This window comes from Vicugna pacos, chromosome X (assembly GCF_048564905.1).
Source record: "Vicugna pacos chromosome X, VicPac4, whole genome shotgun sequence".
Classification (NCBI taxonomy): Eukaryota; Metazoa; Chordata; class Mammalia; order Artiodactyla; family Camelidae; genus Vicugna; species Vicugna pacos.
The window spans coordinates 89,237,546-89,245,352 of NC_133023.1; the positions used below are offsets into that span (position 1 = coordinate 89,237,546).

The 7,807-nt window shown below is 39.1% G+C and overlaps 1 pseudogene; it reads right to left on the reverse strand.

Annotated features, from left to right (window-relative positions):
- Nucleotides 1–1,014: 1,014 nt before the first annotated feature.
- Nucleotides 1,015–2,258, reverse strand: LOC102533744 (actin-related protein T1-like; annotated as a pseudogene).
- Between the last annotated feature and the right edge of the window lie 5,549 nt (nt 2,259–7,807).

Sequence of the window (7,807 nt, forward strand, 5' to 3'; positions counted from 1 at the left end):
TACAAAAATGAGCTTAAAATGGATCAAAAACTTAAATTTAAGAGCTGATATTGTAAAATTCTTGGAATAAAACATAAGGGCAAATATTTTTGACCTTTAACTTGATAATGGTTTCTTAAATGTGACATCAAAAGTACATATATTCAATATCTTGTAGTAGCTCACAGTGAAAAAGAGTATGAAAATTAATATATGTATATTCGTTTATGACTGAAGAATTGTGCTGTACACCAGAAATTGACAGAACACTGGAAACTGACTATACCTCAATTTAAAAAAAAGTACATGCAGTAAAATAAAACATTGATAAATTGGACTTCATTAAAACTGAAATCTCTTGTGCATCAAAGGACGTTACTAATAGAGTGAAAAGCTGATCCAAAAAATGGGAAAAGAAAATCCACATATATGATGATGGCTTGATAGCCAGAATGTATAAAGAAACGTGACAAGCCAACAACAAAAATACAAACAATCCAATTTAACAATGAGCCAAGGACTTGAATAGACATTTCTCCAAAGATATACAAAAGACATAAATACATTAAAAGATGCAGAGTATCACTAATCATTGGAGAAGTGCAAATCAAAACATGAGGTACCAGTAAACCCACTTTAGAATGGCAATTATTCAAAACCAGGAAAAACCTAGTGTAGGCAATGATATGAAGGAAAAGGAACCCTCATAATTTACGATTGGGAATGTAAAACAGTGCAGCTGCTCAGAAGCATTTTACTAGTTCTTTAAAAATTTCAACATAAAATTAACATATGACCCAGAAATTCCAATCTTAGCTATATACCCAAAAGAGGGGAAAGCAGAGACAAATAAATACTTGTATATCAACATTCAAAGCAAAGTGCCACCAAGAATGAACCGAAACCCAAAATGGCCAAACATTTTTATTGAACATCTTACCCAAGGAATGATATCACCTCCCATTGGTTTCCCTGTGATCTGACATTTTGAGGTGTTGCCAGTGTTCTTCATTTCTTAAAATCATCTACTCTGATTCACAGATCTCCCAACTTCTTGAAATCTGCAGAGGTAATGCACATCTTTTAAAACTGTCTGGAGAAGTTACAACAGATGCACTGATCCACTCAGAGAAACAACTGTCAGAAGCTGTGATCTTGATGGGAGTCCCTCTGGAAGCCAGCTGTTCTAGCTCTTCCGTAAGTCTTTCCCCATGCCTGGGGAAGTGAGTGGTGCCTCCAGATAGCACAATTTCTGCAAAAAGGTTTTCCTGGATGTAGGTGTCACACTTCATAATGCTGCTGGAGACCGTTTTTGAGAGTCCCAGGTTGTGGATGCCCAGCTGGTTAGGTGCAAAAAGAGTCTCAGGTACCGGGTACAGCTGGTTCCCAGTGTGGAAGACATTCCCGTCTGATAGTATGTATACTCACAGGACTGCCTTTGGCCTCTTACATAGCTCTTTCTCTGGCTCCAAAGCCACAGAGCACACCTGCTCTTTTATGTTACCCACTAGGGCCTTGTTGAGTAGGCAAGAGGATTTATTCCCACGAGCGAGGAGCCGGGTGAGATGCTCTGTGATATTTGTCCCTGCCATGTAGAGCTTGTTGACAGCATGAGGCAGGGAGGAATCCTGAAAGACAGGGACACTGCAAGTGACTCCATCCCCACTGTCCACTAGGCCTGAGCCAGAGGCAGAGGGGGAGAGTGTTGCAACCTCATGGCTGGACCGGTAGAAGGCAGGGACATTGAAGGTCTCAAACATCATTTCTGCCATCTTTTCTTGAATCTCTTTTGGGTTCCAGGAAGGCTCAGTCATAAGCACAGGAAACTGACAGGGTTTTACTCCCATCTCCCACTTAGAAAGTTGCTTCCAGGGACTCTCCATGTCATCCCATTCTACTACCAGTCCACATTTAATGGGGTAGCACAAATGCAAAGCCCCATACTTGCAAAAGGCTTCTTCCCCTACAAAGTACTTTCTCTGATTTTCACCTGTCAAAGACATGTTGAATTTAGGATACCCCATGACAGAGCTGATCACTTGACGGGGTCCAATCTCTCCAGTCATGCCACCTTTGGAGAGTCCTAATCCACTGTCAAAAATTACAGCTGGAACGTTGATACGTATGGGCTAAATATGTCTAAAGCATGTTCTTCCAAACTTCAACAGAATAAAGAACACTTAGCTACATTGTGAGATGACAGGCACCTCTAGAAGTTTAACAGCCACAGATTCCAAAGTTCTCAGGTTGTCACTCAGGTGGAGCGAGCAGGCTGTCCCCAATGCCCCAGAACACTATGTCCTGAACCCATGAATCTTGTCCCTTCTCAGGCAGCCCAGGGCCTGCTGAGGCAATTTAGTGGTGACTGTCCCCTATGTAATAATCTAACCAAGGTAATGATCATGCTCAGAGAGCATCAGAGGGTATTTAAGGGGTGGGGTCCTGAGCCACCAGCACTTCCTGCTAGGTAAGACAGGAAGCAGAGGAAGACTATACTTACAAGCAGCACTGGTAAGTCTGCGAACATGAAGCAGAAACCTAACTTCAGTACCAAGTGAAGCTACCGCCATGGCCTTAGCACAGAGAACTGATTTCTCTACCCCATTTAGCTGATGTTTGTGGGATGACTAAAATACCCTTCCTTTTTGGAAGGGGAGAAACTAAGTACCAGATATAGATCTGGATCCCAATAGGGATGCCTGCAAATCAGTCCCAGCAGTTACTCAAAACATCTGTCTTTTCCCCCCTCCATACAATTATTCTTAAACAACTTTATTGAGATAAATTTCATATACCATATAATTCACTCATTTGAAGTGTATACTGCACTTTTTTTCTAGATTCACGGATATGTCCAAACATCACAAATATCAATTTTGAATATTTTCATCACTTCAAAAAAGAATTTCATACATACCCTTGGCCAACAATCCATATTCAGACCATTCCCCCAAGCCCTAAGCAACCACTAATACATTTTTTTCCCTTTATGGATTTACTACTTTTGCATGTTTCTTACAAATGGAAGCATAAGATAGGTGGCCTTCTGTGCCTGGTTTTATTCAATTCACATACTGTTTTTGAGGTTCATCCATTGTTTGGATATAGCACATTTTCTTTTTCCATTTATCAGTTGACACACATTTGGAATTTTCACATCTTTAAATTCATTAATATGCTGCTAGAAACAATCTTGAATGTTTTTGCAAGGACTTATGTTTTCTTTTCCCTTGGTCATATACCTAGAAATGGAAAAGTTGACTCATAGAGTAGCATGATGTTTAATCATTTCAGGAACACTTAGTCTGTTTTCCAAATTATCAGGCATTTTACATCCCAACCAGCACTGTAGGAGAGTTCCGAAATTTTCACATGGTTGACAAAATTAATTAGTATCTGACTTTTTAATTCTAGGCATCATAGCAGATGTGATATGTGACATCACAATGTGGCTTTGACTTTTGTTTCCTTGCCAGCTAATGATGTAGAGAATCTTTTCATATGTTTTTTTGGTCACTAGTATATTTTATTTGGAGAAATATCTATTCAGTTGTTAAGTCCATTTTAAAATTAGTTAACATTTTTATTATTGAGTATTGACAGTTCTTTACATATGCTCGATAGTAGTACCTTATCAGATATACGGTGCTCAAATACTTCCTCCATTCTGTGGGTAGCCTTTTCACTTTCTTGATAGTGTCTTTTGAATCACAAGCATTTTAAAGTTGATGAATTAGAATTTATCTATTCTACCTTTTCTTGCTAGTGCTATTTTTATCATATCTAAGAATCTATTGCCAAATTGGAGTTCATGAAGATTTATTCCTATGTTTTCTTCAAAGAGTTTTACAGTTTTAAATCATACATTTAGGTCTTAATTCATACTTATTTAATTTTTGTATATGGTGTGAGGTAAAGTTACAGCTTTATTACTTTGCATGTGGCTATCGTGAATACAGTAATGTATAAATAATATTACATACCATGACCAAGTGGAACTTATTTCAGCAACGTACATTTGGTTCTGTCAACTAAAAATTGACACTTGCTATCTGCCTCTATAAGGATTAAGTCACAAATCACTGTAGCCACTGAACTTCAACACACCCTGAAAGGAGTTCAGGATGGAGATCAGGAACTAGGCACTCTGTGCTCTTGGAAAAACTGGCAGAAAAGGCCCTCAAGTAGTTAAGACATTTTCTGGAGATGTCTTTATGAGCCCAAATTCTTGTGTCTTCTCATCTCTAGAAAAGTACTAAAATCATTAATGGAGATGTCTGTTCCTTGTGACTAGCAGCAACTTTCAGGTGACTAGCAGCATTCCTCTGCCAAAATGTCTGAAGGCCTGCACATCCACCTTCACTAAAATCATCTATAGTACTGACCTTCCCCCTACCTCCTCAGAGCCATCTGAGACACTCTCCTGGGCTATAGTCCTCATTCTGCCCCAAGTAAAACTTAATTCACAAGTTTCATGTTGTGTATTTATTCAGTCAACAGGCCAAAATGAGGAAATCAATCAATATAATGTATCATATTAATAGAATAAAAGACAAAAATCATATAATCATCTCAATACACAGCAAAAAAGCATTTACTAAAATCCAATGTCCTTCATGATAGAAACACTCAAAAATGAGTAACAGACGTGAACTTCCTCAACCTCATGAAGAGCATCTGTGAAAACACCCACAGCTAGAATTGTATGTAGTAGAGATGGCTTCCTTCCCCCATGTCAGGACAGAACAAGATTGCCACTCTCACTACTCTTTTTCAGTATTATACTGCACATTGAACCAGGGCTATTAGTCAAGAAAATAAACTGAAAGCCATATAGGTTGGAAAGAAAGTAAAATTATATACATTTTCAGATAACACAGTCTTGCATATATAAAATCCAAAGGACTCCACCCGCCCCAAAAAAACCCAGCAATGCTGTAGAATAAGAAAATACATAAAAAATTTTCTTTTTATACAATAGTAACGAACAGCCTGAAAATGGATATACAAGCAGGGATAGAAGGGTTTCAACCAGAAGAGAAAAGAACATAAACAGAGACACTATGTTAGGTAGGTGTTGTGACAATTTGCAGTGTAGCAGTAAATGCTGTCTTGAACTGCCTAGTTCCCACCCTTCAGGACTCTGCAAGGAATATTATAAGCTGACAAAGAGACCATCACTTTTGCACTTATCACCTTCCATTGACTTTCTCCAATGCAATGATGTCACTCAGCAGGAGTCATCAAATGCCACTGTCCTTGTAATTACTACTTTCCCAAACCTCTCAAACCTCCGAGATACAGCACCCACTAGTGTATTCCATCTCATTAGTATATTGATGACTCACGGCCAAGGATCTCTCCAGATATTGTCCTCAGCTAATGAGAGCTACCTTGCCTCATGTTTGTGTTTTCTCCCCAAGGGCAGTCCACATTCAATGACTTAGCCAGTGATGGAGACATTTTCCTAGACTCCTTGGTTCATCTTGTAAGACCTCTGAAAGCTTATCCCAGGTCAAGAGCTCCCCATGGGATTAGCAGAAGCTTGATATTCAGATGTACCACAGTTCAGCCCAGTTTTGCTTCTCTCACTCCCTTCCAGGTATTGTTGCCAATAGCACTCAACAACGCAGTTCTGCATACGAATACCTGTCTTAATGTTTATATCCTAAGAATCGGAACATTAAAGAATTGGCCTCGGGAGTGATCTGAGAAAGCAGAATCTAAATTGGAATTGTGGATCTAAATAATTCACTGGCCAGGGGGCAAGAAAGACCCCACAGAAAGTATCTGGCAGACTCTAGAGAGGCAATTGTAAAAGAAAATAAGTATCACCAGAGTTGAGCTGGAATCAGTATACTAATGAGAAGAAATACATTAGTAGGTGCTGTATCTCAGAGGCTTGAGACATTTTGGAAAGTAGTCATTACAAGGACAATGGAATTTGATGGCTCCTAGTGAGTGACATCGCTGCATTAGAGAAAGATAATGAAAGGTAATTAATTGACAATATAACGCAAAGTACAGAAGTGAGGGCCCCCTTTTCACTTTCTAAAGAGACTCTCATTTCTAAAAGCCACAAGGCAGAAATAAGTGAGAATTAGGTTCAGAATTTAATTATAAGGATATCTGAGCTCTGATACATTTGAATTCTCAGCCCTAGAATGGCAGCTATGTTAGACCAGGGGCATGTTTTGAAAGAAGTGGGATCCTGAGATATAAAATGGAAAATGTAAGGAAATGCATCTAAAAATTTTAAATCACCAGATTGCACTGAAACCTTTGATTCTGCCAGAGTTGGTCGATTGCTCTCTGTCAAAGGCTAGCACCCTTCCCTTTAAGATGATGTACAGCTCTCTGCATTAGAAAACCACAAGTGTCCATTCAGTATTTATCTACATTACTGCTTCAGGCCACCATACAAATAATTATAGTCAAGTCACAAAAGAATTGGTCCAAGAAATGGTTGAAGTACTAAGACCAATGTTAACAACATGGCAATAACTTTGGAAGGTGGTGCTAATGTACTTCAAGGACGGCTCTTGGAAGTTTGGCAAATGTGATGGCGCACACCAAATAATACAGAAATGAATTTCTATGTCAGACAGTAGAAAAGGGGATTGAAAGTTTTAGAAAAGTAGACCTTTCAAAGTATGTATACCACATAAGGATGAAAAGAATCCTGACAAATAACCATGTTCTCTGGGAGGGCTTGGTTTTTGAAAATAATGAATCTAAGAGTAAGAGGAGCAACAGCACAGTCGCTAATTTCGTAGCTGTCCTCCCTAGGCCATGGCTGATAGTAGGAGATGCTATTACAGCATGGTGCTCCCCAATAGCAAGGCCAATGATAGGACTATGAAATAATAAGGGCTAGGTGATGGCAATTATACGTAAGAAGCAGTGTAGGCAAAATCAGGATAATGAAGAGCAAGTTAATAGCAGCACCCAGAGAAGCTCGACCCCAAAAGAGCTGTAAGATGAGTAATAAAACATAGACTCCCCAGGGGCAAGTTTGGTAGGTAAACAAAAAGATATTGTTGACTCTCTATTATTTAGATATATCAAGAATGGGTCATCAGGAGGCTGACAGTAGTGACTTCTTAAAAGCCTCAATTCATTGCCCAATTTCCTGTGTTTAGACCCAGATTCACAAAGTCCAGGAAACGCTGGCTCTGCTTGAGGAAAATGCTGCAAGCCCATGGTAAGTGCATATACAGTGATAATTTCCCTGTTTTCCCAAATGGACTTGCAATCATTTTTTAAACAACTTAAAATTGGGAAACTAAAATACTTTTTCAAGATTAAAAGACAGAACCTCTAAATTGATATTGATACAGAGACCTCTCTAGGTTTCAGTAAGGGTGTGCAGACAGTTCTGGCACAAGTTCCAGCTCACTGTGAGTCCATTTAGCCATTCAACGATACATTAGTCAGAAACCAGTGCCCAACTACATATTGGGCAGACATATTCGGCAATTAAAGGAACCCTCACATGGCTTATTTCACCAGTGAAGTAAAACCAAATCCAATGGGGACAGTCAAGAGAGAACCTCCGAAAGGGGCCCCCTCACTCTGGCAAGTATAGTAAATGTCCTCCCTTCCCCCACAAATGTCATTCTAAGGAACTGACATTGCAAAGATTAGTGTCGCGCTTAAAATACAGGAGTAGTGATATTCCCACTTAAATTACTAGTCTGGCCCATACAAAAAAACAAATTGGCCCTAGAAGATGACTGCTAGAGTTGGAATACAACAAACTCAATCAAGTGTAGTCCCAAATGCATTTACTGTATCTGATATAGAATCTTTCCTAGACTAGATTAAC